The following is a 17,810-nucleotide window of genomic DNA, read 5'->3' on the forward strand; positions in this document are numbered from 1 at the left end:
CATTTGGAAACCTTGCCATAGCCTTGTTCTGAGGAGGTTGTGTTAACTTGAAAATTTCGCAACTAATTTCCTCTGAGGGAATCTGGGTGTGGGTTGTGTAGTTCCATCTGTGGGAATTTCTGGGAAAATGGATATGCTGGGTGCCCAGTGTAAAGAAAATATTTTGTTGTCCTTCCTTGAAAATGTGTTAGTCTCCCCTCTACCTGGGGCAGAGGGGTGACTAATTCCACCCCTCCTCTGGAGGGAAGTTGGCATAAGAAAATTGGGATAAAGAGTGATTGGTTACCCAACAACTTGAAAATGAAATAATACTATTTTTACAAGATTTGGTGAAAGAACTGCACTCTCAGTTAAATGAGGAAACTGAAAAAAGGCTGCAGGCAGAGCTGCTGGTTGCTGATGACCATCATCATTTTAGGAAGCTTCAGATGGAGCTTTGGAATGTGTGTGAAAGAATTGCAGGGAAAGAATTGCAGGATGTAGAACCTGTGATATTCTCAAAACATGGTCTTGTGACTCAGACCTTTTGTGTTTGGTGGAGAAGTTGAGACACAGTGAATGAATCTGTTGTTTTGATAAAGAGCAAGACACACTGTTTGCATTGGAGTCTGATGACAAGGAAGTAGCATTATGACCCTTAATTAAAATTGAAACTACAAATAATTGCTAAGGTCAGAAAACTTCTGCTAAAATGGTGCCCTGTGCAGCTACTGAGATGGAAAAGTCTAGCCATAAATAAGCCAAGATTGAAATCCAGTCAGTATTAAAGCAGTGGAATGCCAAGGCGCTTGATAATGCTTCCTGGATGTCAAAGAGTTAAAATTACTGGAGTAAATGAAGCAAGGATTACCTGTTGAGGTTAATTTAGGGCTCCCATGTGAGAAATGGAAATCTGTTAATCTTAACCCTAAAGAAAACCCAGAGAGTGCACTATCACAATACCGGAGTTTTTCTGCAATACAGAATAAAATTTCCAGAGTTATAGCTAATTTGACTTTACTAACAGCTGCAATATTAAATATTGCAAACCTAAAGTTAGAATTTCTGACACTAGTACACATGTGCTTTGGCAGTGGAGGGATGGTCTCACACTTCCCTTCTAATTCTCTAATCTGTCCACTTTATGACATCTCTTATAATTGGACCATAACAAAGTCTTACTCAAATGAAATGTGGATCAAAATGTCACAGTAAAAGTGAATAAAGAATTACAAATATCCATTGGAAAGATTTAGCCAGAAACTGTTTAATTCTTAGCAGCTGGTTGAGTTTGGTAAACTCTGAGATAATAAGTCTAATGGTAAAGAAGGTATTCTAATCTTATAAAAGATGATTTAGCTTTGAGAGGTTTATTTCATCATCTAAAGAATACTAATCTCTTCATATATTTACTCCTTGAAATGTTTTTTTGTCTGATAGTTTTAAATTTGACCCTTATGTTTATAGGAAAAAAAAGATTTACCACATATATACACAGTATTTTTTTCATTTTGAACACACATTCATATTCTGTGAAACTTTAGTACTAACAGTAGCTAAATGCAACTCCTTTTATTTTTTTCTAGAATCTTATACATCCTTGCAAAGAACTTGATATGTGACTAGTCAGTCATATTTTGCAGAGAAGTGTCTGGGTGCCAGTAACTTCCACGACATACAACATCTTCTGACTCCTCATGACAGAGCTGTGGACAGCTCTTCAGTGCTCTAAATACCCATAAACACTGTTCAGTATGCATAATTGTGAAACAAGGCCACACTGGGATATGACACATAGGGTTTTTTCCATCTTTTTCCTTTGGAGCTCATTGTTTTCTGTCTTTTGTTGCTGTCTTAGCTCTGGTTTTATTTTCTGCTTTGTCTTATCCCTCCTGAGCCCTTATTGTTGTTCAACTCACATTTTAAATTGCTTCATTTGTTAAGATGGTGGAAGCATATTTATCATTTATTCAAATGACTATATGCCATTATCATATTCCTATACTCTAGAACATACAACTCCATCATCATCCTCACTTGTATAATACTGAAAGTTATTTCAAATGTATGTGCAATAATTTTCCATCTACCCTAGGGACTTGGTTATTCATAGAGTACCGTACCTTCAAAGACATACAGTGTGATTGAATTTGTTGTGAATCATTTATAAATCCAAAGTAAACCAAGAGTTGCAATGTGATACATATGAATGTTATCTCTGTGTACACAGGACTCAGGCAATACATAAAAGCAAGAAACACCAAAACAACAAAGGTCTTTAGTACTAAATTATGTGGAATTTCTGCCATGGCAACATTAGCAATGTTGCCTTGTCAGAGCTGCCAACAGTTTAATCTGTGACATTTCTGGTCATGGATTTCCCCCAAAACTCAAAGTTTTATTGATGACAGGACTGGAGTGCTGGTTAAATGGAGGGTGGGCTTAAGTTAAAGACAAAACCACAAATCATACCTAAAGAAACACAGGTGTAATCCAGGATCTTTTTTTAAATAACAGTTAAATTTAAACAAAAAGCCCAGTATGAAGGTCGAACTATGTACAGCTCTAGCTCTGACAAAAAATTCCTTTTTGTGAGTATTAGTGAAGCTTAATCTGACATTAGCTAAATAGGATGGGTTTTTTTACTGGTGCTCTTTACTAAAACAGTGTTTAGTATTGTTTCATGATTTCATGAAAATATTTTCCAATGAAGATTTGTATCAGCAGAAACTCAGAGGCACTGAGGATGGTCCTGTGCATGTCCAGGAGCTGGACTCGATGATCCTTGTGGGTCCCTTCTAACTCAGAAGGGATTCTGTAATTCTTTTACGAGTGGTATAGTCAGGTCTTTTCATTTTAAAATAAGTTCTTCTGAATACCCTTCTATGTTCTAAACCATTAATTTTGAAGCTACTGGTACCGGCTGGCCAAGGGAGTTGAATCTCCTCCTCTACTCTGCTTTCATGAGATGAAGAAGTGTGTACAGCTGTGGGGCCCCCAGCATGAAAAGGCCAATAAATCCTCCAAAGGAGGAGGGTCAAAAAGATACTCAGTGGGCTGGATCACCTCTTCTATGGAGACAGCCTGAGAGAGTTGGGGTTGTTCAATCTGAAGGAGACAAGGCTGAAGGAAGACCTTAGAGCAGCCTTCCAATGCTTGAAGAGGGCCTACAAGAAAGCAAGAGAGGGACTATTTACAAGGGCATGTAGTGATGGGACAAGGGAGAATGGGTTTAAAATGAAAGAGATAAGGTTTAGATTAGATATTGGGCAGAAATTCTTTATGGTGAGGGTGGCGAGGCACTGTAAGAGGTTGCCCAGACAAGCTGTGTGTGCTCCATCCGTGGAAGTGTTCAGTGCCAGTTTGGCTTTGAGCAACCTGATCTAATGGAAGGTATTCTTGCCTAGGGGAGAGGGGGTGGAACTAGATTATCTTTAAGATCTCTTTCAACCCAAACTGTTCTAGGGTCCTATGATTCTAAATGCCTTGCAGCAAGGCTGCCTCGACATTTTTTCTTCAGCAGTCAGACTGCACTTTTTCTCCCTCTACCTTGAATTCAGGTACAGCTTTTTCCTCTTTGGGTGGGTGGAACTCCAGGTACTTTACAAAAATCTAGACCTCTGCTTTGCATGTATTTACACACAAAGACTCATATGGATATATATATAAGATGGGTTACCCTAAGAAGCAGCAAGGACTCATTCTGATGTTATATTAACAAAATGAAGAAAAACAGGGTGCTTAAAATCAAGCAGAATTGAAAATAAAGGTCTCCATTGAAAAGGTATGTTCAATAGAATGTATACTATTACCAGTTCTGCATGTTTCCCTCCTTCAGTGATAAGCAAATGGCTATAATTCAATATATTAGATTCACCAAATCTGGAACAAAGCAAGGGAGAGATCCAGTAAGGCACTGCATGTTCTGGGAAAAGTTAGTCCCACAAACACAGAATATTGCCTATTGAAAAAATTATAATATGTATGTCATATGTGTTTTCTGAGCAAAAGCAACAGAATTTATTCATAAAGGAATAAGCAACTGCCAAGTTAACTATGAAAAATATGAATTTCATATAGTCTGCCAACATAAGAAAATGAATCCTGGTAGGTTTTTTGGAGTTTTTTAGATGGGTGGGGGGGTTGAGATTTTTTTTGTTTGTTTTTTTTTATTTTTCGGGAGGGATGTTGTTTTAATAATGTGGTTAAAATATCTTACCAGTCAGAACTTGCATTTGATATGTAAAAGATGTCTGTTAGCTAATCATTTGGTATCCACAGTACATGAGAAAACAGAATGGATTATGAATTCTAAGGTGGCTTGGGTGCTGAAAAATGGATCCTTTCTTATGGTATTCAGAGACATAACTCATTTTTGAAGTATTTGATTACAGCTCCTGTGTTTTGGCAGATTTTTCTCATAATGGTACATTTTCTATGCAAAATTAATAATATGAGTTATTATGGATAAACAAGTGCCATCACATAAACTAAAATGAGCCAAGCTACTAAAATGCCTGGTAAATGAAAGTAAACGGTGGGACAAAAAAAAAGTGAAAGGAAGAATCATTGCAGGAGTTAAAAGCAAATTATGTAAAAGCCTTTGGAAAGCAGTCTAGCTCATATTTAGCAACCTGAAAAAAAAATTGATCAAATACATCAGCACTTAGTTATAGGGTCTGTTATTAGGTGTTCAAAACTTCACAGGCTTCACAATCAGATAGAAAATTCAACATTCTGTGTATCTGTTCCTGGAGTATCTTCTTTCTTCATGAAAAAAAAATTTTTAGTCATTTGGTGTGCTGTTATCTCAGTAACTGCAGAAGAGAATGCAACCGGGACACACATCCTGCATATGCTCTTGCACTGCAGTACCACTTAAGTGAATAAGACTAGTACCCTGATTTAGACAACTTCTCAATAAAGGAACTAAGAGTTTGAAGTAAAAGACTATGATTCTTGCGTACGTGCACAGTATCCTTTATGGAAGTTTTGGAAATATTTATGTAATACCTATTTAAAAGGAAGATAAGATATTTTTGGTGCAACAGGTTACTGTACAACTCAGATAAAGTCATTATTCTGTTATTCTGCAGGACATAAGCACATAATCGGAGACCCATCAAGGTTGGAATAGATCTTCAAGTTCATCTAGTCCAACCGTCAACCCAGCACCACCATAATCACTCCTAAACCATATCCCCAAGTGCCACATCCAGACACTTCTTGAATTTTTCCAGAGTGTGACTCCACCACCTCCCTGAGCAACTTATTCCAATGCTTATCCACTCTTTCAGTGAAATTTTTTTTAAATAATATTTAATCTGAACCTCGCTGGTGCAATTTAAGACCATTTTCTCTCATCCTTTCACATGAGGCATGGCAGAAGAGACATGGAAGTCCCACCTTTTTACAGCTTCCTTTCAGGCAGTTGAAGGGAGCAATAAGGTCTTCTCTGAGCCTCATCTTCCCCAGGCTAAACAGACCCACTCCCTCAGCCACTCCTCACAGGACATGTAAGAAAGGTGAGAAGTTTTGAGGAGCACATGAAAAAGGCACAGTGATTAAGTTGTAGAAGGGATGGTGGAGAGCTGGGGATATCCAACTTCCTTATGAGAGGAAGTGCTGGAGCCCTCCCCCCTTCCATGAGGTCCTGGGAGAGGGGCCCCGGGGGAGAGACACGGGGTTTCCCTAGCTCCTGGTCAGCCTCGTTCCCCATTGGTTGTTTTGTGTTCCCCTGCGCGGGCAGGGACCCTCGGGTCTCGTGACTGCCTCAGTTCCTCGGCAGAGCCCCAGCCATGCGACTGGAGAAATAAACATCTCTCTGAAACATCTATCAAGAATCGGTCCATATATATTTCTTTTTCACGGGCCTCGTTGTCTGATACAGCGTGTTGCAGTATCTGCACTGTAACAAGGAAGCAAATGGTGGATAATGCGGGCAGAACGATCCCCAATCCCTACAGCGACTAATCAGGATTCCTCTTCTTGGTTTTGCTTTGCTATTCCATATCTAAACTATGGAGGAACTGTGGAAAGACTCTTGGCTCTCAGAGCCGCATATGGACATTTATCTTAAACTTGAAAAGATTCTTGAACAACGATTTGTAAATTTTAGCTTAATTCAAGCTCAGAAGGAACTGAAACATTTCCTTTCATGGTTGTTTAAGAACTTTTTCTATGTTTCTTGGGATTTAATTCTTACCAAAGACTTTTGGAATACCGTTTGGACACAGTTAATACTGGAGTCAAAATATATGCTGATGGAAGAATATTTTCGTGAATATTATTTAATTACTGAGACTGTTGAGCAATGTCAGCTGTGTCCTGGCAAATCGAAGCGTGCCTCAGAGTCCGTGTGACCCAGACCACGTGGACCGAGCGCTCTGTGAGCAGCAGCGAGGCAGTTCCCGCGCGCGGGCGGAGCCAAGCGAGCCGCAGTGTCGGCAGCGGATCGAGGCACGGCAGGAGTGGGGCGACCCGGCAGTGCCTGCCCGGCCCCGCGCAGCACGTGGTGGAGTGAGTCCCGTGAATGCCTGACCGAGAGGGGCGGCGCACGGGTGGCGGCCGGTGGCGGTGATGGCAGGGTGGAGCCACGCCCAGCCGAAACACACGCTGGAGCAGGGCACGGAGGGGGTTGCTGCTCAGGGGCCCAGCCGAGGCGTGGGTGCAGCGCCCGGCAGCGGCAGCGAAGCTGAGAGCAGAGGAGATGGCGCACAGGGAGCTGAGCAGCGTGGCCTGCCGCACGGCCCCGAATGCGACCCCGGGAAGAGCGCGCAGGCACGAGCAGCCCCGGTGGCCCCAGCAGCACTGACAACCCTGGCAATTCCAACACGGGAGCAAGCAAAAGCAAAAGAGAAAGCAAAAATGCAGTGAGACAGAAAACAGCAGCCACTTGGAAAAAAAAAAATCATCGTAGCTAAATTTTTAGGAATAGTAAAATGGTATAATGTTAAACAAAATTATGGTTTTATAACAAGATGGGACAACCAGCAAGACATATTCGTTCATAGAACAGCTATTAAAAAGAATAACCCTGAAAAATGCATCCCAAGCTTGGGAGATGGAGAGGTGGTGGAATTCAAAATTGTGCAAGGTAGAAAAGGGTTACAAGCAGCAGAGGTCACTGGGCCTGATGGTGTTTTTGTGAAAGGCAGTATATATGCTAAAAATCGTAGTCATGTTAGACAATATAAGCCCCCCTACAGTCTCCCTTTCCTAATCCCACCTTTCCCTTTTATCCTATATCCTATTACCCCCAGTGTATTCCCAATCCATTTTTTCACCCATGGTTTCCCTCACAAAACCATGCCTTTGCCAATTGTTTCCCCGAAAATCCCTTTCCAATGCTGAGTGGGGATGAAGAGGGGGAGGGAAGAAATTAACTTTTGTTGTTTAGAGTTCCAACAAGTACAAATGGAAGAAACCCTCTCCTGCCTCAGTATCCCCACAAAACCTGCCCAGAGAGTCCTGTCTCCCTTCTGTCAGCCTTAAGATGTTCCACAGAATATGTTTGGACATTTAAAGACTCAGGAAGGTGGCTTATTTTGTTTTGAAACTGTTCTTGTTATGTTTATCCAGTTGTTTCCAATGTTACGTTTAAAATCTCTTTTTATTAAAAATAAACAGGTGAAATGTTGGGGCCCTCCCCCCTGCCATGTAGTCCTGGGAGAGGGGCCCCGGGGGAGAGACACGGGGTTTCCTGAGCCCCTGGTCAGCCTCGTTCCCCATTGGTTGTTTTGTGTTCCCCTGCGCGGGCAAGGACCCTCGGGTCCCATGATTGCCTCAGTTCCTCGGCAGAGCCCCGGCCATGCGGCTGGAGAAATAAACATCTCTCTGAAACATCTATCAAGAATCGGTCCATATATATTTCTTTTTCACGGGCCTTGTTGTCTGATACAGCGTGTTGCAGTATCTGCCCTGTAACAAGGAAGAAAAGGGACAAGCACCAATCTCTTCTCTCTGGTGAGCAATGACAGAACTCAAGGGAACAGCATGAAGCTCAGTTGGGGGAAGTTAAGTTGGGATATTAGGAAAAGGTTCTTCACACATAGGGTGGTTGGGTATTGGAAAGAGTTTCCCAGGGAAGTGGTCACAGCACCAAGCTTGACAGAGTTCAAGCGTTTGGACAACACTCCCAGGCACCTGGTGGGATTGTTGGGGCTGTCCTGTGCAGGGCTAGGAGCTGGACTTGATCCATGTGGGTCCCTTCCAAATCACGATATTCTTTGATTCTGTGACACTATTAACATCCTTCACCAGCTTTCTTACCCTTCTCTGGACATGCTCTAGCACCTCAATTTCCTTTTTGAAGTGACGGACTCAAAACTGGACAAAATACTTGAGCCTCACCAGTTCCCAGTACAGAGGGATAATCACTGCCATGGTCCTGCTCGCCATGCTATTCTTGATACAGACTAAGATGCCACTGGCCTTCTGGGCCACCTGGGCACACACTGGCTCATGTCCAACTGGTTGTTGACCAGCATTCCCAAGTCCTTTTCCGTTGAACAACCCTCAAGCCACCCTTCCCCAGCCTGTAGCACTGCATGGAATTGTTGTAATCCAAGTGCAGGACCAGCACTTCACCTTATTAAAGCTCATACAGTTGTCCTCAGCCCATCCATCCAGCCTGTCCAGATCCTTCTGTGGAGCACTCCTACTGTCCAGCAAATCAACACTCTGGCTCAACTTGGTGTCATCTGCAACTTAATGAGAAAACATACTAAAGAGGATTATGTAGAATGTGTCTGTGTATGCAATGAAGACACAAAAATCATTATTTTATTTATACTAGTGCACAGTCAGTTATGCTATATTTTATTTTAGGAGAAAATATAGTCTAGAGGGGGAAAATAACCAAACCACAGAGACATAGGAGAAAAAATCAGTTACTGGACCTTGACTCACAATGCTAGCAATGAAATTTGATTATTAAAGAAAAGATGCATATAAGAAAAAAAAATCTAATATGAAAATCAACTCTTTCACACTACATACAGAAATTATAATCATAAATGGATCAAAATTATTTTCAAAATACACATAATTTTTCATATACTTTACAGCCATCATTTTTCCCCAAGGTCAGTTGTTCTCATGTTCATAATTTGTTGACAACCTCTGACCATGGAAACCAGAATTAGTGCAACTTAGTAATTTTTTCATGAAGACAAATAATAATTATAATGGCCACTTGCTTTCAGTATAAACCAACATTCGAAGATGATTGCTGAAAAAGGAAACAAATGTGCAAGAAGCAACATGATGCCTATAAACTATTTATGAAAAGAAATTTAACCCACAAATTAAGAGCTAATGGGTAAAATATTGCTAAGCTTAGTCAGGTGAGTAATGTCATCTATTTCAGTACAACTCATACAAGTAGAGCTATGTGATTTGACTAAAATGAAACCTTAAGCAACATCCGTAACAGCACTAATGTGTGATAGATGCTCACCACAACAGCAGTTAAATACTCTGCAGATCATCTAGTACTCTGATTATCTGCTTTATGACTAGAAAACAAATGTGTTCATTTTTCTAGTCCATCTACGTTTTTTTTTCTCGATTGCTGATTCAATTGCAAAGGCTTCACTGGTGTGGCTAATTTCAGTATAAGTGTTTTTCCCACTCTCTTCACCTCTATAATTACTTGCCAGGATAGAAAGCTTTTTCTGAGAATCTAACATCAGTCCCAAACGGTTGCATGTGTGCCATCTTGTCCATGTTTGATATGAGGTGTTAATTAGAGATAGTTACCTGCTGCACACTCCTAGATATAAATAAAATAATATTTTTGCCTCAAAACAGCCAGGTTTATCCTTTGCTACTTTTAAATTAATCTCCCACAGATTTATTGTGTGATTCAATTATTTACTGTCATCAGAATTTCAATGTATTGTTTGAGAAAAAATAGGATCACTCCTCTGACCAATAAACCTGAAGCAAAGATTCTTGCTGTATCTGCTTCTGCTTCAAAATATAGGATAAAAATTAGTTTGTGGAGTTTTAACTTGTTTTGTTGCCAGTGTCCCTCTTCCTACCGCTGAGTTAGACCCCCTTTTCTAGAGAACCATTTAGCTAATGGTTCTGTTATGCTTTACTTAATTTTGGTTTTGTTTATGTACAGTTCAGGGGGGTTTTGTGCAATGTTACACCTGTTAATTTCAGAGAAATTGGTTATTAAGGATTTTGAAAGCCTAACTTAAATTATGGAAGAAACATTTTTAAAATAACTGCTAATTTCAAGTTTGCTGATTTAGGAATATTCAGGTTCATGTACAATATTCATTTAAAGACTGTAATCAAAATGTTTAGACAATATCATTAATTCACTTTCAAATCACACTTGTCTGCAGTCAATTTTAGGTGCCTTTTTCATTAGTGAAAGTACTCAAAACCTAACTGGCAAAAATAATATTCTGATATGACAATTATTATCTTTGATACATGCAAAGTTTAAAACTGCCATTCCTGTAAAAAAAACTGTGAAAGTGGACTAGAACTTCAGGCAGTGCACATTAAACTTCAGAAATTAGATTTAGAGTTGTAGGAGGACAATTTGAAATGGTTCACTAGAGGTTAAGCTGATTCATTCCCTGGAAAAATGGAATATGCACATTCCTACCATATGCCATCTAGCTCAAATAATAATCTCTTTCTATGAAGAGTTAAAACTTACATTCTATACATAGAATTAACAACAATTAAATAAATAACATTACATAATATAGAATAAAATAAAATACATTAAAAAAAATAAAACCCCCCAAACAAAAACAAACAAACCAAAACAAGGTACCAAAACATATAGTTGGAGAATCATCACTCCAGGACACATTTACATACGCTGGTAACTGACCTTAAATGTTCACAGTGTTTCTTAAATATCTTGAATAATATAGCATCTAGTGCACTTACTCTTATTTATTTTCCTCATGGCTTTTGTCAAAATCATTGATTATTGTAATACAAACCATAAAGCTATATATATATAATATCAAGTCAGCTTCTCACATTAACTCGATGTAAAGATCTTAAGTGGTCTTGCCTATGAATTCTTTAGGACTAAATACATCGCCTTTATTTTTTTCCCCACATTATTTTTACTCTCTCATAGGTGAAAGGCATAATCTGCAGAACACCTCTATTTGTACATAAAGCAAAACTTAAAAGATGAAGTCTTGCTTCTAGCAAGCAAGGATAGGTCTGTTTTTAAGAAAAGCTGGGACCTCTGAGAAATAAACTTTAGTTTTATGAAGCAATTATTTTCTGACACCTCAGCCTGGGTGTTTTCAATTCCCTTCTAAGCCTGCATGTTTGTCAGTGCCAAAGTGTCTGTTGCAAAACCAACTAAAATGATGAGATTTTTTTTTAGCTACATGAAAATATATAGCTGTCTCATAGAGATACCAACATTTTTTGAAGTTGTATGTATTGACTATGCTGCTTTTTTTTTTGTTCTAACAGATACAGCACTATCCAATATCTAATACACACACATACCTACACATTCTGTGAACTTTGATGTCTGTATTTCTCTAATTAATATTGAAGTCAAATAGTAAGGAAATAATTTACCATTAATTTTCTTTAACTGTAACAATAGCCTATGGCTTCTTGTTGTGAATTCAAAATATTGCCATCATTCTGCATTTGGTTTATGCGTGCATGACTGGTTTCGATAAGATGACCGTGGGTATCAAATTGACAGGTACATTAATCCCAAAATGCTGGCTGAGACCTCTTGGACACAGAAAGCCTTTGAGAAACAACTTGTCGCTGACTCATACACAGTAAGAGGTCTGGGAGCAAAGGACATGGCAGGGAGAGAGTCAGAATTTCTTTTTCTACACTTTTGCTTTCGAGTTGTTCATCAGAGGTGCACCATACTTGCACTGAGCTAAGCCTTTGAGGCCTGAAGACACAATTAGCCAAGTCAGACAGCCTACAAGTATGTGATGCCCAAATGTTTCCATTTAATAGGATTTAACAAATTGTTCAGAAATAACATAATCAAGTAAGAGGTTATGGAAACTGCTTTCAGTTGAATTTCCCATGTCCCCACCTCAGGGCTCCAGTACTTTGTTTAATAATGCAATAAGAGCCTTCATGATCAAAGAATATCTAACTGCAACAAACCAAAAGGATGTGAGTCTGATAATACTGAAAGGGTCATTTATGAATTGGTATTCTAGGGAAAAAGGATCTTAACATCGGAACCAAAAATTTTGAAAAAAACCCAGGGAATTCATGTATCATTGGGATTCTAACCCTCTTTGGATTTTGTAAGGCTAAGAAACAGCTTTTAAAAATTTTAATTGTTAACTTAATAAGGTTTGGTTATTTATTTATTTCAAATCAGACTTTCAAGGTGATGTATTTGACCTGTCAAAGGAATGGGCCTTTTATAGGACTGTAGTTACCTTTTTTAGAGTACTTGACTGGTTTCCATGGTCAGAGACTGTTATAGTCATAGGCATTGTTCAGTGGTGTCAAGAAATGGCTCTTTTAAAAGGAATGACTACTTATTGCAAAGGATTGAAATTACCAAGATAAAAACTTCCTCCATTAAACAAATGATCTTTTTACATGTCGATTACTGCATTTTGTGTAATTCAACATAAAAGCATTTTCCTACTACATGTTCCATAGACAGATAAAGAAGGAGTAAACAACAGGTACTCATGGACGGGGGGAAGCTTTGGGCAAAGTATAAGCAGATTCTAGTGGGACTTGAACAACAGAAAAAAAATTGAGGGGACAAGGAAACTTGTAATATTCAGAACATGAAAAATCTATTGCTATCATGCTTCTGTTACAGAGCAATAATTCTGTGTAATCCACTATAGATCTGTATGCACATTTTGTATTTATCTCATACCTACATATCTGCAGGGAGAAAATAATTTTTTTTGCAGTTGCTGAGCTGCAGCTCTCCATGATCTATAATTGGATTAATAAATATATTCATTCATGAATCAGAAGTCACAAGCTGAAGTCACAGAGCTGAAACACAGATCCAAAGCCACACATAAAACCATTCTGATACTAATTCTTGTGGACAAAGGTTTCAAAAGGTATCATGTGGTTGTAAATTTCTGTTTTATACATGTAGTTCTTATCATATATTAATTTGATTTTGCCCTTTTACAAGATCCCACAAACTGAAAAAAATAGATTGATACAATTACAATAAAAAGGATAGTACTTTTCACCCTAAATTTTAGACACTGGAGCTATTTCTGTTCCATAGGGAAAAAAAAGCCATCCCTTACTTTCTCTTCTTTTTAATTTGCTCTGCACTTTTGTGAAATGTTTCATGTGTTCTTTGTGTTGGGTGGTTTATTTGGATTTTGTTTGGGTTTTTTTTGGTCATAACAGAATTGTATTACTTAAGCTGAGAAGAATCTGGGAAGAGTAAACCTAGAAAGGTTATTGTCATTCTTTCTGGAGACATTCATAAACCTAATGCTGTCCTCTTAAGTGAATAATGAAAACTATTCCCGAATGCACAGATCATAACATTCTTCTTTTCATTAAGAAAAAAATTTAAAAGCACTCTAATGACATGTACTGCTTTTCTTTGTGTATGATTTCATTATAAAAGCAATATCGGCATAGGATTTTTATTTTATTACTTTTACAAGACCTTTTACTCCAAATGATTTATTGAAATCTATGGTACTAAATAAAATTAGAGTGCAATCTGTGACTTACTAGAGATAGAAGAGAAGGTGTCCTAATCTTTTCATTAGATGCTCAGAAAGTCGTTATTGAATGATTACAGCAGTCAGAAAGTACAGTGTGAGTATTGTTAACAAAATTAATTTTTAAAGTCTTTATGAAGATGTGAACTTAGGTGTCTGACAAATGAACAGAAAACTCTAAATTAGAGCTCAAATTTTATGGAGAGGTCTGATGAGAACACACCTGGATTAACAGCATCAGAATATCTGATGAATGTTTACAGTGAAGAACTGCTAGTGTTGAGTTCATTGTTTGCTCTTTTGGGGTTAAGACCAGGCTCATGACCCTGCCAGGCACTACATTATTATTAATGTTGCTTCTTGCAACTCAGTCAGTGTAGTTCAGCTCATCATCTGTGACAAAAGGAGGTTAAGTCAGTTTTCTTGAAGACAAACACAAAAGACAGATACAGGATTTAATTCCTGCTGTTTTCTTACTCTAGATAACAGCTTCAGCTACCCAAGGTGTTTTAGAGGTTTGGGCTGAATTGAAGTAAAGTGTGTTTTGACTGAGACTTAATTCATTGATATGTGATGGAATTGTGAGACTATAGACATTTAGTTGTGCAGACCAGTGACAGTGGCTGTGCTGAGACAAACACTCTACACATTTTAGGATTTTGTTTAGTTGTTGCTGGGCTTCATGTGTTTTAAACTGGCTGTAGTATGACTGACTGCCCACTTGCTACCAGTGCAATACATCTCTGCAGCACAATCCAATTTTCTTCCAAGACAAATCCTGTTCATATATTTCTACACCATGCCAAGACAGAAAAATCAAATTTCTACTTGAAAAGTGCTCTTTGAACAATAAAGGATGTGCATCCTTCCCAATACTGCAGATCTTCTTCCTCCTTCATAAAGACATTTCTACGTTGCAGGCTAGTTTTACATTATATAACTAGAAGTTAATAAGTACCAACCCAGAGTTCTCATTACTAAGTTCATCACAGAAACAAAAGGAAAAGACTACTCAAAAAGGCAAAAAATAAATATGCCATGCTCATTTTTCAACTTTCTGAGCCCATGAAACATCCCTAAATGCCTGACATGCATTCAGATCAGTGAGAATTGGGCACACATATTCTTTTGCCAAGGGCTGAAATGGAAATCTGTGCAGTCTGTTATGACAGAATGGGTACAAGTGCCAGACTCACACCAATGTCACAGAGACTCTCATTTATTTTCAGATTAAAACAAAAACTTTGGCTGAAAGTTTAGTGCTCACTGAAAACAAACAAGCATATGTAATCACAGCCTGACACATGCTAAATCCCACTGAAGAATTATTTCATAGAACTGTCTTTTAACCACAGAGAAAAAGCTTCTGAAGACAGTGGTTTAGGTCCAATGTTTTTTAGTGATACAAATACTTAGAGCATTTCTTGTTCTGGAAAGTAGAATGTTATTATTGAATGAACTCTTGCTTTAGTGCTGCTGTTCTCACTCTGTTCAAAGATTATTTCTGCCTCCATTTTACTTTTCACACTCCAGCATCCCTCTGTGTTCCATATTCCAAAATCAGCTGACTTGTCTCCTGTTCTTTCTTTATTTTCTCCTAGGCACCTGCTTTTTACATCTATACACTGACCTCAAGGATATGAAACAGTTGCTTTCTTCCACAGTCTTCATTAGGAATTTCTCCCCTCTTATGAGAGAGACAGTATCTGGACCATCAGGTGTAGCAATCAACATTAGGAAAAGCAAGTATTTTTTCAAACTGCAACATGCTCCTTGTGCCTTCCCATCCCCCTCAATAAAGTTCAAAATGCTCAGGAAATACAGCAATTGTACTGTCCTGTAACACTAACTCCCAAAATCATAAAACGTGCTTACATTTAAGCTGTGCTACTAGCATATAATTTTCTGTTCCTGTGGGTGTCAGGAAAGTATCTGAATCAGTCCTCCAAAATCAGAAAGATTTGTTAAAAAAAAAAAAGTATATATATATATGCTTACATATTCCAGACATCATAAGGGTTTCGCTTTCTCAGAGGCAGAATAATAATTCAGGACTATATCTTATAAATATAATTCTTTGTCATATCTGATAAAGACTACAGAATGAAATATTTACAGACTTTCAATTTAAGATGGCTGATTTCTAAGTTACATGGACTGTTGTTATAATATAAGTAGTCAGATAACTGACACTATAGATGGAGTATAACCCACATCCCCTGAGTCAAGTTCTCTGACCCCAGAACTACTTTGGTGCAGCATAGCTGGGTGACCTTGGCTCAGTCTTACCGAGAAGGTTGTTGCTAAGCTTTGGGAGTACATGAATGGGAGCCACATGAAATAAGTAATAACACAGGCAGAAGAGAAATTGTTGCAATGACAGTAGTTGGCAGCTCAGGGAACCACAAGGGAAAAACACAGATGTGGAAAATATATCCCCTTAAGGAAAAAGCAGGCAACTCAAACACAACAAATCAGCAAGATCAAAGGTCAGAGCACTTCCAGGATTACAGGAGGTGACACTCCTTGTATGAATGACCACTTACTGGCCAGCAGAAATCATACAAGAGTCTCAGAACTGATAAGTGCATTAATGCTTAACCTGGCACTGCACCTATCTACTACACGTATCAGACACATACAGAACTGCTGTGTTTTTGCGCTGTGTGTACATATGTGGCTCGCACAGGGCCTCTTTGCAAAAGTGTACGCCTGGAGAAAAGTGTCTCCATGGGAAGAGCTAAAGAATTGGAAGAGAAGGGTTACAGCCCAGGTTCTTTGCATTGAAATCTAGACAGTTCCAAAGTAGGATAATACAGTTGTAGAGAAATACATGTTTTGGCAATCTTCCTGCACTTGTGCAGTATTACACAGCAATTTTTCTCAGTGAAATTACCCATCCCTACTGTTTTAAACCAAGATTTATTGGAGAGAGGATATAAAGGAAAAAAAAAACAAAATTGTAAATACCAGTTAAACAAATTAAAACGTCTGCTAAATTATATGAGGACTTTTGCTATAAAGGAAAAATAGCATAATCATCCTGTGTTGATTTAAGCATGATTTAAATTCTTGAATTTTCAATATCCTTTATTGTACTCATGAAAGTGAGTCCCTCTAGATGCTGACAAGTCATTAGGCTGCCACATTTTCCTCTCTTGTACTGAATACAGAAAATCACTGAGCACTTATACTATCTTAACTTAGGTATCACTCATTCAAATTATGCTCAAAAATTATTGCATTTGAATAACCACTGTTCTCTTGAAACTTAGTAGAGATTTTCTAAGAATATTATATTCTCTTCTTTGTGCTAATCTCTTTGCTGAGACACAGCCTTGTTTTGATAAGTGGTAATGGTTTAATCTCTTTCAGCAATGGAGGATTCTACCATTTTTTAAAAGTCTTACCACTACTGAAACACTAGAACACACCATTAATTTAAAGAAACAAAACAAAACAAAGCTGTTTTCTTCTAGTTGCCCAAAAGAATTGCATTCCCCAGATTGCTGAAATAGAACATGCCTAGGCTAATAGATGCACCACACCTTACCAAATCTCAACACTCAGAAAGCACTGACCAAATTTTTTCACTGGTTGTCTACAGGTGAAAAAGATCTCCATGCATCTAACAATTCCAGTTTTAACTTCTTGATCCTAAAAAGAACTTTTTTGTGTAGGAATCCTGAAATAATAGCTGGGAAAGAAATAATTGAAGACATGTCTTTTCAGTGCATTGGCAAGCTAAGTTTAAACGAAGATTTTGAAATATTTCACACCATGGTAGAAGTAATGTTCCTGGTAACAAAATCCAGTTGGATATATTTTGTATTCTCTATACTTTTTGAGTATGAAGTTAAATTTCAGAAATAAAAGAGAATGCAAGAGGCTTTTTTATTTTCTAAGCCTCAAGCTGGAAAAGAAGAGAGTTCCATTATTACGGAAATGTAATTCTGTCAAGTAGAATACACCAAGCCTCAATATTTTACAGTTTCCACACAATGTTTTACTAAGTAGTGAAACAAAAAGATACACAAAAGTTTAGTGTTTCTGTGATAAACAAAACAAGACTTAATGAAAATTACTTTCTGGCTTTACTAAATAAAAAGTCATTTACTT

The sequence above is a fragment of the Corvus cornix genome, chromosome 4 (genome assembly GCF_000738735.6).
Source record: "Corvus cornix cornix isolate S_Up_H32 chromosome 4, ASM73873v5, whole genome shotgun sequence".
Lineage (NCBI taxonomy): Eukaryota > Metazoa > Chordata > Aves > Passeriformes > Corvidae > Corvus > Corvus cornix.